The 18258-nt window shown below is 37.5% G+C and overlaps 1 long non-coding RNA gene across 3 annotated transcripts in view; it reads right to left on the bottom strand.

Annotated features, from left to right (window-relative positions):
* The window catches only part of LOC137058714 (uncharacterized), a 38113-nt gene extending 20264 nt beyond the window's left edge, over window positions 1-17849 (bottom strand). For all 3 annotated transcript variants that reach the window (XR_010900810.1, XR_010900809.1, XR_010900808.1), the window contains exons 1-2: window positions 17727-17849; window positions 15853-16017 (exon numbers count right to left, since the gene is read on the bottom strand). This is a non-coding gene — a long non-coding RNA (uncharacterized lncRNA). The remainder of the gene's footprint in view (window positions 1-15852; window positions 16018-17726) is intronic.
* Window positions 17850-18258: the final 409 nt, after the last annotated feature.

The raw sequence follows: 18258 nt of genomic DNA, 5'->3' as shown, positions 1-18258 counted from the left end.
TATAGAAATTATCATGAGCTAACAATCAGGTACTAGCCTATTAAGTATGTGCAACTACACATTTTATAACTTTTTAGTGACTATATAGCCATTCTTCTTTATAAACAGTTGGTATGTAACAGAACAGAACACAGTAACTTTAATATAATTGTTATAAATTTAAAGACTTTACTGCAAACTTCACTTGATAAAGCACAGCTCACCAATAAAAACCATTAAAAAAAGGACAAATAAATAAAAAGAAGCATTGTCAATGATGATAGTTACTAAATAAATTGTATAAAAATTACAAATAAAATGTATATAAACATCAGATAACCTATAGTTGACCATTACAACCCCTCCCTAGTCCCTACTATTAATGATCATATAATGTAACAAAACAGGAGTCATTCCTAAATAAGCAGGCCTGTGAAATATTTCGAGCAAAGTCACCAATAAGAGAACATGGTCTATGCAATTGGGTAAACAGACCAATATGTACCATAAACTGGTTCCATATCCCTTACGTCAGGCTACAGAAGTCATATTTCTTTTATTCACTCTGCCGAAGCAAGATGCATCAAAGGATATTTGCAATCATTGTGAACACACATCAGCCACATCAAATTAGTCTCCAGTCAGACATCTCCAAATGATGATCACACAAAGCGTCATTACCTGGGAGCCAGCCTGACGTGAAGGCTAATCGTTTTTGATATCTGAACACCTCTACATTCTCTGCCTTTGCACAAGATGAAAGAATGCACCTGAGTACACTTTATTGGTCAGAGGATAGGAATGAAGCCTGGAGATGAGCTAATGTGAAAACAAATTATTTCACCTCAGAGTAATTCCTAACTCTTAACTCTAAATATGGGCTTTATTTGATATCTTACTCCTAAGGACCATTTGACATACTGATCCAAAGGAATCCCGACCCACCTCCATATGATCGAATAACATGTTGTGCTTATTAATGAGGTATGAATCGCAAACATGGGCGGAGAAAACGCATCATAGCTCACGTTAACACATGAAATAGTGATGAATGGTAGTCTAATATTGAAAGCCGATAAGAGCAAGACTAAATACTTGTGTTCATGACTTCAGTGCCAGAGGCATGTTACTTGGAGTGAGTGTTTCGAGGCAGCTTTTTTACCACTGGACACTGTTGGAATTCCTCAGGTGCATTGTGCAGAAGTCTCCAGTAAAAACTGTGTGTGTGTGTGTGTGACCCACACACACACACACACACAGTGCATGGTGTAAAGTGGTCATGCATCCCGACGGATCTGTCACCAGCTGCTTAGAGTTTTGCTCAGTCGATGATGGCTACCACCACTGCGCTTTGTGTTCCGCCCTGCAGCCACACAGGCAAGCCTGATTTCTTACAGTTACTCTCTGCACGGAAAACTCTTTGTTTACACCTGCAAACACCTACCGCAGTCTCATCATTACCATCAACGGATGTATCAGTGGCATGCTGTGGGCATAAAAAACTGGTCTTAATGCTCAATAAATTGCTGTAACATTCATCACCTGGGCTCTACTCTGCGGTGTTGACTTAACAGAGCAATACTCTGCATTTTTCCTGGTTGCGGCACACGGCGTAAATCACCCAGCAGAAGACACGGCTTCCTCCTGTAATTGGCCGCAAGTTTTGCCTATCTGACGAGACGTGTTGCAGCACAGGCTGTAACCCGAGGAAGATTCCATCTTAAAGGAGAAAAAAGCCTTTTATAATAACAAATGCTTAGAATCGTCTTTGTTCCACTGAAAAGTGGCATTGCAGTTTAAACTTCTACTAAAAAAAGTTTCACGGTTATACTCTTTTTTGTAAATGTTTTGCCTCATATATTGTTGACTTATTCCATCGTTCCAATTTTTAAATGTATTTTATAACTTTTTATAATTTACGTTGTTTCATATACATGACCATTCACAAGACAGTACTGTTGGGGTCAGTATGAATTTTTTTTAATAAGAAATTATTGCTTTTTTCAGTAAGGATGCATTAAATATATTAAAGACAGTAAAGACATTTATAAAGTTACAAAGACATTCGATGGTGACAAACATTTATATTTCAAATAAATGCCTCTCTTTCGATATTGCTATACATCATAATCATCAAAAAAAAGTTTTCTACAAAAAGTTTAGGCAGTTTTCAATATTCATAACTGTTTTTTTAACTTTCATGATACACGAGCTTCACGCAATTCAACATTGATATATATTTTAATAAGAAATGTTTCTTGAGCATATTAGAATGATTTCTGAAGGATCTTGTGACACTGAAGAATGGAGTAATCATGCTAAAAATTCAGCCTTGCTATTATGGAATAAATTATATTTAAATAAGTAAGTAAATAAATTAATAATTATAGATTTAAAAAAAAAAATTGTAATAATATTTCACAATATTACAGTTTCACTGTATTTTTGATCAAATAAACGAAATAAAGCCAAATACAGCCTGGGTGAGCATAAACCTTTAAACGGTATTGTATATACAATATAAATGTAAAATAAATAATAGTAATTCATAATAATATTATAAAAGTTTATAATTATATAAAATAAATATAAATATACAAATTATTTACATAAATTATATTTTAAGTATTTTTTTAATAAATGTTTTTATTAAATATGAATTTAAACGAAAAAAATATTATTGCAGTTAAATTCATATTTAGAGAACAATTCTTTAATATTGAGATATTAAAAATGTGTCTATCAATTCAAATGATCGTTTAATGCAATTCTAATTTAATGCATTCTCGCTTTACAATAATTGCAATTTTACCCTCTGATGAACCTGTGAATGAAACTTTAATTCAAATTTAAATTGTGAAAACTACAAGTCTGACACCTGTAATCATAACTCTATGTATCCACTGGAATGACCGACTCATTTTTCAGACCACTACAAACACATGAAACACACTCCTGTGTTTGCCCCGGGTCTGACAGTGGGCTTTGATTGAGAGTTGGGGGTAATGTAGCAGCCAGTCTGAGCCTCTGAGAACCGTGACACTAAAACAGGCGCAGACTGTGCGCCACACAGAGAGACAGCAGCAGCATCCGTCATCACCACCATTACCCTTTGTTGTACCCAGTCAGGTGCTGAAAGTCTGGGTTAAAGAGCATTCACCAGAGGTAGTTCTCTTCCCTTCTCCGGTTTCCTTAATCCCCAAATTAATTCCCTTTTATAGAGGCTCCGTAAAGTGAAGGATATTTTTGTATCAATTACAAAGCAGTCTGTTTTACTTAAACAATCACAGAGCATTGACCTTGAGATGGGAACAAATTTTAGGCAAAGTCAGTCTGCAGGGAGATGGATTTCATGAAAGCTTCAATGTGAGTTTAGTTTTTTTTGCACAAAAAAATGCTCATGAACGGATTAGGATTGGCCAGTATGATAGTATATACTTTTTAATGGTAAAATTTGTCAACCAGCAGAGTTTGCTATAAAGTGGTAGACATATTCGCAACTATCAGGGAAAAGGACTGCTTTATGATATTGAGGTTGGTTAGATTTAATGTTTTTGAAGTCTCATTTGATCAGAAATACAGTAAAAACTGTAATATTCTGAAATACAATTTACAACAATAAAATATATTTTACAATATAATTTATTAATTTATTCCTGTAGTCGTAAAAAAGAATTTTCAGTGTCACATGTACCTATAGAGTAGTATTGCATCCTTCATATCTCCGAAAAGTCTTTAGTTTTATTATATTTATAAAAGAAATATAGGCTGTACAGAGTCTTTCTGGAAAAAAACGAGCGGCTGGAGGCGTATCGTGTGGGCGGAGCTAAAGAATGACGAGCGCGCACAAAGCGGTGACGTCCTCAAGCATGGAGATGAAAACGTTACTCTAATAAACCATGGCTATCAATCAGATTCAGCTAATACATATATGATCCAGAATCAGATCCAGAAGATGAAATAAATTGAAATGGAGAAGCAACAGTAGGACGTCTGTCTCTGTGGTATGTACTGTATTTAGTGGCCTGCCAACATTTGTGTGGGTTTACTCGTGGTTTATGATGCCAGCAAAACAGTTTTGCACGTCAGACTAGTGTAACGTTATACATAGAACAACAATGGAGTAACCGTTGAATGAAGAAGCACGCTTTGTGAGAATGTCCCCTAGGTTTATGTTTGGGTGGTTTTACAATAAACAAACTGACACCTATATTGGTCAGCTAAACAAATGTATTTAAACACACACCATAGATCGCATGCTCCATTGATAACTAACGTTATACACGATTGTGTTGTTTACTGATGTTTACTTAAGCGACGATAGCCAACAACATAGACATTTGAAGCAGTTTTACTCACCACCTGCTTCCAAAGCACGACCGAACCTTTATCGCTGGGACCGTTCTGTCAAAAACACACTTCTTTGGTAACATTGTTAATTACGCGAAGTCCTGTGACAGCAGTGACCGTGGAGATCCACTTTTGCGACATGACTGAAGCGTGATGTTGTGAAGCTTCCCAACATTTCTGCGTTAAAATCGGTTCAAATGCAGCGCTGCCTTCCCGGAATGCTGTGCTGAAGCGTGGAAGTCGCTTGATGTCACCCATAGGAATAAAGTGGAGCGCGGCGCGACAGAAGTGTTGGACGAGTGGACGAGTGGTCCAACCTTGAGAGCAGTGTTTATGGGCGTGCATTTTCTCTCTCGCTCTAGTCACGCATGCACCCTTCCGGGAGAAGAGTCCGTACGGCCCATACAAAGACTTTCCCGCCCTGTTGACGTCAAGCGGACCCATACTCGAAAAAAACTCGCCGAAACCGGAAGGAGTATTTTTGACACAGAAATACTCCATCAAACGTCCAACTTAGTTTTTGAAACTTTGTCTATGTTTAGGATGGACATCCAAGTCTTTAACAGTGCAAAAAGCTCAGTATGCATGAAACAGCATTTCACCCCCTCCCCCCTTTAAAAACTGAACGTGTCTGTTCAATATGTGATTTAGCTGCTGAGGGAGTCTCACAGCCCAAAATGCTGCAGGAGTCAGATATATTGACAGTCATGAATAAGCTCGTGATGAGAGCTGAGGTAAACGCGTCCGCGGCATAGATTCACAGCGCATGATCAGTCTGGCGCGTTTGCAGTTCATGCCTTTGAAAGCTTAACTTTCATAGGAATTACAGCGACTTACAGCTCTTACAGGTTGTTGGCCTTGTCTGTTTCGTTGCTTCTATTACTCTCCCCCTTTTTTGTAAGTCGCTTTGGATAAAAGTCTGCTAAATGATTAAATGTAAATGTAATGTAGTTTGAGAAGTTGAAAGACTTACTTTGCTCTGCTGGCCGCACCGTTTAAACATGAATGCCTGAGGCTGCGAGCTAAGTGCTGTGATCTCCCATCCCCCACGCGCAAGTTGGAAACATGCCAACAACTCCTCCGATGGCGCAAATTGACGATATTTGCATCATGGGAGGAATTTTTCCAGAAATAAAATGCATAAATCTCTTGTCTCAGGTGGATATGAGGAGGGCAAGCACAAACATTTGAATATACTCCAGGGTTTCTACTGATACAAAGCCATATGCTAATCACTGAAGCAACCCTTTAATAGTTTTGTAAAACCATGCTTATGTCTATAAGGTTCTTCAAGAGAACATTTCTTTGAAATATAAATATTCTGTAACAATGCAAAAGCCTGTCACTTTTGACCAACCTAATGCAAAATTTCAAAAGTATTAAAAATCTTAAAAGTGCACTGTGCACATTTATCTAGCAGTGAGGTTATGAATTGCAACTGTGCACCGCTCACCCCATCATTTCGAAGTATAATAGAGAAGCTACAGTGGCCGACACAGGACAAAGATGTAGTCGCTAAAGCAGCTTGTCTGTTTAGGGCTACTGAAAAAACATTGAGGCACAAAATGGCGACTTCACTATAAGGGGACCGGCGGTGTATATGAAAACATAACGGTTCATTATGTAAGGTCTTTATATATGTACAGTAGTACAGCATACATGAGAAATCGAATCGCGCATGCTGATCTTTCAATACTAGGGCAACTAGGGAAGATTTTGTTTAAGAGTTAACAGTTTAAAAGAACCACCTGAATGATGTACTTCTCAACATGGGAATACGTGATGACAATCACAAAATGTTATCGCACGTCGCTGAAAAACGTTTGAAATACATTTATTCTTTGTACACGGACACAGCTTGCTGCACATAAAGGCTTAAGTTGTCTGCAAGCACATTAACCACAAAACATGCAAAAGGCCACCCACAAATATGTCTTTCATAACACAGTTTCCATCTCGGCTGATAAGCTCAGAGCCAAAGTAAATAAGAACTCACTTTTCCACCTGCCCAAGAGCTCGAGAGTAAATAGTGCAAGTGTACGCAAAGCAGTTGGTCAACATTTTGTCTCTGATATTCTAACTTGTAACCAAATTCTGGTTGTAAGTAATAATGCTAGTCAAGTGCATTGTCAGTTGTTGGTGAACAAAACTCAAGCTGTGAATATGCAGAACTATATATTCCAACCACATTCTAGAAAGACAATGGTAATATTAAGAGCGATACATTAAAGATGGCATCAAGCATGACACTTTTCTCCACCTAAATCATGCTGAAGGTAGATTTGTTACCCATCCAGCAAGCTGAGGGAGGTCTGTGACCTTTCATTCACAAAGAGTTTTATGATCTGTAAGGTTCAGCTCCCTGGAATGTTTTGATTTAGCACTTGTAATTTCATTATCAAAGGTCACATCAAAATATTGAAGCTTTATTAGCTCTACCCAAAATCCCTTTATCATTCTCCCTCCCTAATTATACCTGCACTGACTAGCTCTGTTTCTCTCTGTGAAAGATGGGTCATCTCACACCAGACAGAGTATCTTTCCCTGATGTTATGATGACTATTACATGAAATGAATTCTTGAGCTCCCGTGGCTTATTTAGTAAACAGAAGAACGCAGATGCCTGCCACTCATGTTAAAAGAAAGAAAAATCCTCAAGTTTCTCTTCAAGGGGAGCAGAAGCGGAGTGTCTTAGGGCTGTGTCGAAAGACATCTGATGGAACGGAAGCATTGGCAGGCTTTGTTGGCTGGTCAGGTGGCACCCCATCATTCCACTCTGCAATGACCCCTAACGCAATAACCTTGACTTAGACTGCGATTTTTTTGTTGTTGTTGTCTGGTTTTGATGTATTAGAGTCACATTATGCAATGGCCCAAAAAGTATTTTGGCACTTACTGTAACTAACATTAGATATGAAACTGTATGAATGGTATGACATTACACAAAAAATAAAAAAAATAAAAAATTAAGTGGAATTGGCAAATAAACCATCTTTCCTCAGAACGCTATTTTTCTGAGCTGTCTGAACTTTTAACGAACTGGTCATTTTAGTGGAAATATGAAGTTCCCAATTGTAGTTCATCACATTAATTAAGTGTCAAAAAGTTTTAGTTTTAATTTTGAATAGTATATGTATTACTTCATCATCTAAAACCTAATAAACTTATTTTTTCTGAGAATGTATTGCTTGTAAAGTGCTTCGCTATCATTCATTGAAATAAATGGCACTTTAGTTTGATATGCTGTAATCTAATGCAATGACATCCATACATTTTAAAACGTGGCTTAAGTGTCAAGATACATTTTGGAGCCACTTATAATCTGACAACTTGCCAAATTGCAGAAAGCTGTATTATTTTACTTTGCAAATGTAAAATATTCTGTAGTAAATAAGACAGATTCCTGAATTCTGGATGACTATGCAACTACAATATGAAACACTGGTGGAATTCCTTGTCAAAGTGTGAAGTGTGCAACCACTTTCCTCAGCACAAAGCACTGTTTTTGGAGAGGAAAAATCGGAAGATTGATGATATCTGGCTGATATTCATCTCCCACATTTGGCTGGGGTTCAAAAAGCACAAATACCATGGAAACTGCTGGCTCAATGATCCTCATGTTGATTTCGAACACACCGGCTGTGCAGTACGTGGATGGTACAGTGCTTCACGCATAGTAAACAGACTGAGGAGTTACATCCAGGGAGGCAAGATGGACCTCAATCAAAACATTCAGCATTGAAAAAATTCCTCAGACCATGTGTATAAATAACAGGCTAATAAAATCTTTTTGTATTGTTAGTTGATTTATAACAAAACAACCAAGTATTACATTTTATCAAATGAATAGTTCTGACTCTAAATTATGCTACACTGTTCCAGCTAAGCAAATACAAAGATTTGTTCAGTCCATTTAAAAAAACATATATAAGGATACAAGCTGCTGCAAGAAAATTAGAGAAGACCCCTACAGATCTCTCCAGGTGGATCTGGGGAGGAGGAGGGTAAAACAAGAAATTTCATATCACACTGCAGAACGATCGTCGGCTAGGGAACGGTAATAAATGGTTATATGGATTAGGAATTACGTCATATTGCCTACTGCAACAGTTTTAAGAGAAACAATTGGTGCTTCCATGGGTGCCGATTTAATTTTCTGTCGGTGGGTGCCCACACTCCATACCCAAAATAGAAGGGCAAATACATTACCAACCAAATATAAGCACATTTTAGTCACCTCTGCTTCCATACACAAATGATAACTGGACAATGTTATCATACACACAGTATGCATCAAATGCCCCTTAAAACATTTGAGCATTCTAATTATTCAGTAATGAATTATACTTGGTGTTAGTTTTTCATATGGATGTTGAAATTAATCATTCCAATGAATCATACATAATCGAGTATAGCTTACTGACGTTTACCTGAAATCATTCGTCACATACGAGAAGTTCTCACATGCGAGAATCGCTAGCGTAAAATGGCGGAGGGAGGCGAGTCACAAAAGCGAGTAATAACAATGCACCCACTATTTTAATATTTACAGCATGTGTGTGGTTGCATACGCGAGGCTGCATGAATGCGTGTGCACGCGAGCGTTGTTTTAACTTAAGCACTACTTGTTGATAGTCTCATGTGCTTTTAGTATTCACTCGTGTTTGTTAGTTCTAAATGCTCCTGTCATCTGCTGTGTTCAGACAGGAAGTGTACTTTCTTGGAGTAGATAAAATAAAAAGGGAGTTCACATTTCTGACTGCTTGTAACCATTGACAAAAATGTAGCCACGTGCAGTAATATTGAAACTTGAGGATGCAACGCATTGTGATATCGAATCGTTGACGATAATCGTAATCGAATTGATTCGCAAGACCAGTGACGATTCACACCCCTAGCTTTTCAAGAGTACTGTCTTTTTCTAGGTTTGATGGTGTGCTTGATGAATTTGTTATACAAACGTTTTTTGTGTCTCATGTAGAAAAACACATGGACTGCAAATACATTGGTGCTTATGGGTGAGTATATCGATAAGAAATGTTTCTTGTAGATCAAATAAATCAGAATGATTTCTGAAGGATCATGTGACACCGACGACTGGACTAATTATGCTGAAAATACAGCTTTGCCATCACAGGAATAAATAAGAAATTTTTACAATACATTCAAATAGAAAATCATTTTCAGCCTCTCAATGCTTTTTGTTTTAGCAGTGCAGAAATAAAACTGGAAAGGCTATAATTTACTGTGACACATGTACAAAATAATCTGAATAATAATAATGGTAAACTTTATGCATTAATGCATTAAAATAAACATATACATTATACACAATCTCTAAGTCAAAACTACCTCAAGCAAGTCCACTGAAGGCCTGTCCTGCTGTCTGTCACTGTAGTAGTTTTTACACACACAATGCTGTCTTTCAGGCACAGCCAACTTAGTCATTTTGAGGTGGGCAGCAACTGAGTAGTCTAAGGTTTAAACTGCTACCATTAGTGGTTTCTGGGCCAGGCCTATATTGGAGAGAGAAAGAAACCCAATCTGAACCATTAGCCTGAGTGAAAGCCTTTCAAAATACATTCCGATCTGTGCACAATGAGCATGTAACACTGCGATACATTCACATCTTTGAGGTTTCATTAAACAATTTGCTTGCAATTGGCTGTTACTTGAGCTCACAGAAGCTGAATGATCACTCTCAATGGTTTGTGTGCAAGGTGTAAAATGCATCTCAATGTGATGTTAAATAAAATCATGTAAGGATTTGACTGAATGACTGGATAACCACACCATCTTTAAACAGATACAGTGCTGAGCGGAGTAAGCCATGAGATAAATGAAATTAGCCAAACAACAATCTCAGAGAAAACAAGAATTGTATAACAACTTCCACCAGACATTTATCTCAACAATCAATTTTATGTACGTCTGGCAGGTTCACTTTACAAAGAACATTTGTCTGCTTGGTAGGAGCAAACTTTTTTTGTGAATTAGTTTATTTAAGCAGAGCAATGGACTATAATGCTCCGAGACTGACAAGGCCATGAACGTATTTCAGCTTGAAATCTTTGAAATGCTATCGTTCAGGGCCGTCCTCATTTTCATAATTACATAACATGTTGTTCCACAGCCTCATCACAAGTAATTGTGTGTTATGAACTCACGGATTAATACAATTGGTTAAGTAATCATCATGCACTGTCTAATGGCAGGTCTGCAGAGTCTTTTAACACAAAAGTTTTTTTGAGAGCACATAACATGCCTTGGGCAAGCATTTTGGAGAAAAAAAGAAAAGAAAAAAAAACCTTCACAGAACAATAAACAATATGAGTTGAAAAAGCAAAACACCGATCTGTTTTGCTGATGGAAATTCCCGTAGTGGTTTGGTGAACTCTCGTTAACATATCACCTGCAAATGAAGGCACTAATAAGGGTACTTAAAAAAAAAAAAAAAAAAAAAAACCTCTAAGGGGTTTTCACACAAAGCTGAATAAAGACATTGCACCAAAACACTTTCATTAGTCATCATCATTAAGAACATTTCAAGATGAAACAACCTTATCCTTGGCCTTCAATAAGTCAAGGGTAATTAGGGTTTAAAACGTCATCCTGCACTCACCCTCATGCCATTACAAACGTGTTCTTTTGGAACAAAAATTAAGATATTTTGAAAAATGGTTTTAGTCCATACAATGGTGTCCATTATCTTTCACAGTATGTTCTGCAGGAAAAAGAAAGTCATACATGTTTGGATTAGTGGATATCTGTTGCTTTCGTTGACGTGAACTCCGTTAAATGTGCATATAGTGCGGGATAGGACGGATTTATATTCATTTAAAGGTCCCATTCTTCACGTGTTTTCGAAGCTTTAATTATGTTTACAGTGTGCAATATAACATGAGTTCATGTTTCGCGTGTAAAAAAACAGTATTTTTCACACAATTTACTTATCTGTACAGCGCTGTTTCCTCTGTCCTAAAAACGGCCTGATGATTTCCTTGTTCTATGAAGTCCCTCCTTCAGAAACACGTTACGAGTTCTGATTAGGCCAGCGCTTCCCGCGCTGTGATTGGACAGCAGCTTAGCACACTTTGCCCAGAAAGGTCCCGACTCTTACCATAACGCGCTCAATATTATTGCAAAAATGCCTATATTGCCTTATCAATTTGAGCCGGAATCAGACCCGGAGAATATCGAAGAGGAGCGATTACAACCTGCTCAGGAAAGACTTTTGCTGGATGTTTCAGAATGGTAAGCTGTCTATTCAGTAGTTTAAACTGATCATTACAAACAACAACAGTCGATGGTGTCTGAATGAATTACTACACTTTTTTATGCTAAGTTTTTCGGATTAGTTTCAATTACCATCTAACGTTAGTTAACAAAGCTAAACAGCGTTGCACTTTGTGTCATGAGTTACATAAACTGTTAAACGGACAAACTTAAATAATAAAATACACTTACCGGTTGTGGCTCATTAACAACGCCTTCTCCAGACAAAGAGGGAACTGCGTCATCTTTTAAGAATAATCTTTCTGCGAATCCGGCATTAAACTGATTGAGATTGAGGAAGCAGTCCTCAGCAAAATGTGCTGCACATAGTTTCATTGATCTCTACGTACAGCGTCCGTGGGAAGGCCAAACAAAGGTGATTTGACTCCGGGATGAAAATAACAGCGTTTCAATGGCATGACGACAAACACACTCTACAAAAACAACGCTTCCTATTCTCGACGTGCGAGAGCAAAAGGACAACGCCCCCGAATTTGCGTGTTCTTGTGGGCAAAGGGTTCGTCAACAAACGGTTTTAGTTGCGTCATTAAACCTGGAAGTGCAGGGGTGTAGTCCAAACCGGCCGTTCGATGTAGGCTTTGAAAGGGAACTTCTGTTAAATAAAATATCTCGCTTGGCATTGAACTTTGAGCTTTATCATTTTACAGGTATTATTTATGCTCTAACAGCAACATTACACACTAACTAAAGTTTGAAAGATGGAATCGCAAAGAAGGGGACCTTTAAGGTAAGTCATCCAGTATGTTTTTTGTAACATTATTTATTTAATTTTATTTGTAGATTGTAGGCCTATATATATAAGCCGTTTCGTTTGCGTGTGCCAGTGCGAGCAGCATCAGCCCATACCTCAACATGTCAAAAAGGCCTTTTTACTGTGGTGGTGATAGTAAACATAAACATTGTGATATAATTGAAGTGTTTTATATCTATTGACTTTAGGCAAGACAAGTCAGGTGTTGATTTAAGAGGCTAAATTGATCAAACATGTGGTTAACTCACTGTCTGCCACTGTCTGCTTGCTCAGCACTTTAAAAAACAAAAATTTGAATTTAAAAAACAAAAAATGCTCCAAACATTTTTCTAAAATAATTAAATAAAGAAATAAAACAAATTATAACGACTTTAACATTAAAAACAAAACTGACCTATTTAGTGGCTGTGTGAATTATCGGATGGGAGTATAAAAAAATAAATTTAAAAAACGTAAATACACTGGCTCTCTCTCGGTCATATCTAAGGTAAATCCTCAACAACACTCATCATCCCTTACGTTACTGAACTAATGACATTGTAATTGGCTAAAACGCATGTGCTGGTTACTTTACTTCCTGAACAAGTGTGTACCCGAGTGTTGCTCACACACGTACACTTGCGTGGCATACACCAGTTACGGTTACTTGGGGTGATGTCAAATAACATCAAATAATGTTTCAGCATGTTACAGTAATTATATGGCTTGAGTTAATATAGCCTATTCCCTAATGAATTAAACAGTTTGTTATTATACAGAACGAGAGTGTGAATGGTCTTTCTCTCTCTGTTTATGTATGCATGCATGCGGGGGAGGATTTGCGATTTTCTAATAATAATAATTATTTTTGCTTGAAATGCTCATCCCTAATACATACCTCTCTCGTCTCAGTGCATGCACTTAATCGCTCTGATGCTCGCTGACATTCTGATAGCATTTAGCTTAGCCCACTAAGCCCAGTTCATTCATTAGGTACCAAACAGAGATCAAGTTAGAAGTGACCAAACACCTCCACGTTTCCCCTATTTAAATACAGTTAAAGGAATAGCTGAACCACCAAGTATGGTGACACAAAATAAATTGTGGCACTTTTCTAAGCGGGTTTAAAAGGATAACTATAATGTATGGCGGAATAGCACTTCTGAGAGTACTTCGACTGCGCAGTAAAAAGTCCCGTCTGAAAAATCCTCTCCCCCTATTAACAAAAATGAGAGGGAGGGGGAGATGTGAGGGAGAATTTTTCAGGCGTGACTTTTTACTGAGCCGAGTCGAAACCACCCACAGAAACTCAAAGGTCTTCACGACAACCCGTCAAAAAATGATCAAATAGTTAAATGAAATAGAGATGCACCGATATGAAAATTTTGTACGATACTGATAAGTGATAATTCTTTATATTTAAAAGCTGATAACCAATATATTGGCAATATAAATCTAACTTTTTGTATAATATTTAAGATCCTGATTACAAAAACAAAAGATTGACTATTAAAAACCATGTCTCAAGCACACAATTATAACTCATATTTTTATGAAGCCTTAACTCTTTCCCCAACAAACACAGAATTTTCCAGTATTTGTGAGAAAACGCTTCCAGGCCAAAAACTGAATTTTCCGGGTTTCCGTGGTTTCACTGTTAGACGCTAGGGGGGCTATTTCGCATCTTCTAAATGAGTACTGAATCTCCTGATCAAAACACATGCGAGTGAGACGCAGTAAAACGAGCGATCGTATGTAATCATATGCATATGAAAAATAATGTGATCAATATCATTAAACAGCATACGAATCAAAACTGCTGAATTAAATGTGGAGCTACAGGACTGTGCAAGCATTAGGGTGGTTGATGGACTTGATCTCCTCAGTCTGTGTCTGATGTCTTTCACAAAAACGTGATTTTCTCAGCTTTTTTTTCAAAATGTTTCTTTTTTTTTTTAGCCTGACAAGCCAGACCCACATCACGATGTTTGGTCTGGAAACTCACCATTGACAGCGCTCAATCCGAGTGGCGGGATAAACGGTTGTCTTTCAAACTCCCTCTGCACGCGATAGGATACGGTACACAACCAACCAGAGCAACGAAGGTGAAGCAGAGCTCGTTGATAGATTAAACATTCGCCGTATCAGGTCGGCAAAACTCCAAACAAATCTTCCCTTTTTAAGAATGACTTCAGTGCCGTTCTTTGTTCTTTTCTCAGAGAAAAGCTTAACTCCAAGTCTTCCAGAGTCGCGGTCAAAGCTGATTCGAATGACCGCCGTTCGCCAGCTTCTGTGTTTACTAGAAACATGCAAGAGCAACTCTGGGGTCATTATGTTAAGCCCCGCCCCACCGACTCTATACACAATGTGATTGGACCGTCAAGAGTTTGGCAAATACAGCTCAGATGGGTATTGAGAGTTGCTAGACGACACTCGTGGGCAGATTAGATTTGCTTTTTTTATGAAACTTACCCATATTCAAGTGTTGATAAAAAAGGAATGCTTCTTTTTGTTAAAAAGAAGAGGGTCAGCTCTTTCTTTTGATATTTTGCATGCGCAGATATTCATAAAACAAAATATTCTATGGGCTATTCAATTTTGGTGAAAATGGTCAAAAACCCTGGCGGTGGCTGGCAACTTTTTTTTAAAACGCTGTCAGGGAAAGAGTTAATGACATACTTGTGCTGCTCATTTTTTAAGTGATTGCAATATTTTTTTAAGCAATTGAAAACCATCATGGCAAACTAAAGTGTCTCAGCTGAACAATGACCATAACATTAAAGATGAACATATATCGGCAGATTCCAATACAGTGGCTGTTATATTGTGCATCCCTACAATAAAACCGTAACAAATAGTTTCAACAGATTTTGCTGTGGTACAGATGTTGATACAGAGAACTGTAACATTGTAATGGCATTGATACTGACTACTGGAATTTTGGTACCATGACATCCCTAGTTTGGACTTAACTGAGGGCCTGTTTTCAGTTTTTATTTTAATTTTAGATGCTTAGTATCATGATGAAACATGTTCTTCTAAGACTTGCAAAATGTATGCTCCTCTTTCTGGACGAGCTCCAGTTAATTGCCACATACATAAATTAAACACGTACACACACACACAATACAGTACATAAGATAAAGCCCTATAGAATGTAATGTGTGCTATGCTTTGATGCGACTATGCACGTTAGGAATGCTTTTGACATTGCATGTCAAAACACAGAGCACAGATTGGTAGCAAACCTAGATTTCATCTTTAAAACATTCAAGTCTAAAGACAAATATTGGTGGGAAACACAAATCTTAATATTATTACAAAAATCCACTTGCTTTCTCAATAGTTTGCAAGTGATTTTCATAATTCCGATCTCCACACCTGATATACACGCCAAAACATGAACGAGTGCCTCGCTACTGTAATGCATCAGTGAAGCTTTGCCATCTTTTTCAAAAAATGCCCAGGAGAGAATTGCTTGTCTTGGTATTGCTTACCTGACAAAAGCAACTCTAAGGTGTGATGGGATCTTGCAAGACCGGGGTGGATGAATGAACTTGCAGACTGACAGACTACGTAAGCCAGAATTCTGTCGGCTCGCATCTTAATCCACAGGTTGCCGCTTCTCTAAACATCACGGAAGAGCAATTTTTCTCCAGCCTCTGGGGAACAGCAAAGACAACAAGAGTTAATCAAGAGCTCATCGTTAATTAATACAATTCAGCACATTTCAACAAGGAAATTTCTCAACGAACAAACTAAAAAGCCTGTTCAAATCCAAATGCAGGCCATGTCTTGCCTTTCATATGTAGTGACATTATCCCTCCAGACAATTTCCTTATAATATAGTGTGTGCTGACAAATGACATAAACGCATTACATCAGTTCTATACAACTGGGAACAACGATAACTCAAAGACGCAAAACCAAACTGTCCCACACATCTGACAAAGAACACAGTCCCTGTGTCTCAAAACATCTCAGGCCTTTAAGTGGAGATAAGAAAGCATGAATGAAAGTGTTTGTACTCGGGCAGCGTAGGCCATTGACTGGGCGAGATGAGAATCAGACGTGCTCACCCTTCCCCTTATCAGACCGAACAGATCGGGTCGATAGGGAGGGTGCACAGCCCTAAAGCTCCACAATGCCAGAGATTGCACAAGACATAAGTGCAGTTGCATGGACCAAATGCAAAAGGCACAGTCTCATGTAGCCACATTCCCAGTGCTTTCTGAAGTGAGACAGCAGCGCAGCTCAAACAATGCATCTCCAGTCATTTAAATGGTGTGATTCTGCGTAATAAACTTACTTTAGGTACAATAAAAAGCTTTATATAATTTGCAGTATACTAAAGAAGCTGACAAAAGTCTAGCCAAAGTGTTTGTGTATACAATATCCTGTGGCACGAAATCAAAAACAAATTTTAGTTACTTTTGTGAATTATTATTATTTTGTTTTAACAAGAAAAACATTCTTGACATCAGCAGTGCCCCTGATATACCCAAATATAATCCATGGCAGGTCAGTGCCTGGACATCGTCCTGTGCGCTTTCAGTGGTACCACTCCTAACAGGTGGCGTATTTTCCATGGCCTGCTTTGGAACACCATCAGCGCAAGTTCCTGGGAACAACCCAATTTACAGAAAAAATAACAAAACCACTGCTCTCAGGGGACGTCCTCCAGCTTCCGACCTTTTCCACAGAGATCTAAAAAGATGAGCCCAAGCGTCACAACATTACTCATACATTTACAAGAAAAGGCGGAGCATGACAGTGTTTCTTCAGCTTTTGACATGTTATTTTGTTAAAACAAACATTTGATATATGTTAGCTGAACATCATCTCAACAAAGAGTGAAATAAACAAATCATTTCAGCGTTTAAAATTATACAACAACATTTACATACAGGTGTATATTTAGAATCCATTGTAAGACATCTGTATGTGGACAAAAGTAAACTAGGGAGTGTGTGAAAAGTGTGTTTTAAAAGAGTTTACTTTATAATTTAAAAAAAACACAGGGTCAAAACTGCCTGTAGTAAAAGAACCGCACAGGCGCGAAATATTGTCTTTGCGCAAGCGCAAAAGAGCTTTCCAGTTATTTGTCAACTGTTAAATGGTAAACATTAAAACTGGCCTGATATAAAATACAAGTTGAATTACTATTACTGTAAAATATCGTTTTTTTAATAAAAACAGGCAAACATTCATCAGCTGTATGGAAAATAACTGACACGTCACTTTAGCACTGATTGTTTCACAGTGCAAAACTTAAAACGTCGTCTAAGTTACTTAAATCACTGACTACATGAAACTGCGGTGAACCAGTATCATGCTGATCATAAGGGATTGGTAATTCGAATTGTCTCACCTGCTTTTATTTGAGGTGACACGGTGATCTTGAATCTCTGAACTTCACACAGGGATGTAGCAGCTCGGCTTGCAGCTTCTCTTAGTGCTCTCGGTATTGGTGGCGCTCCCTCTTGTGGCCAAGAATATTACAGCTCTGTGATATACACGAGTACATTATTAGGCTATTAATATAACGGTGCAGGAGACACAATGAATCCCTTTATTATCCAGGAATGTATTGTTTTATTAAAGATGACTTATTAATCCTAATTTTACAATAAATAGTTTTAAATACATTTCTTATGCAGTTTTTTTTATTTTATTTGTGTTATTATTTAATGTATTTACTATTAGTAGTTGCCTATTATATGCATTTTTTTATTATTTTATTTTATTTGTGTTATTAATTAATGCCTTTATTAGTATATATATATTTAATTATTTTAATTTTTTTACTTTGAAAACCAAACAACCAAGGTAATAGTCGGACAGTATGAAATCACCAAGAATATTCCAGTCATATGACAGTTTGCTGTAGTTCTGTCTTCTCA

Source organism: Pseudorasbora parva, chromosome 22 (assembly GCF_024679245.1).
Source record: "Pseudorasbora parva isolate DD20220531a chromosome 22, ASM2467924v1, whole genome shotgun sequence".
Lineage (NCBI taxonomy): Eukaryota > Metazoa > Chordata > Actinopteri > Cypriniformes > Gobionidae > Pseudorasbora > Pseudorasbora parva.
Note: the sequence above shows the minus strand (reverse complement) of the source record. Positions and strands in the feature narration are given on the sequence as shown.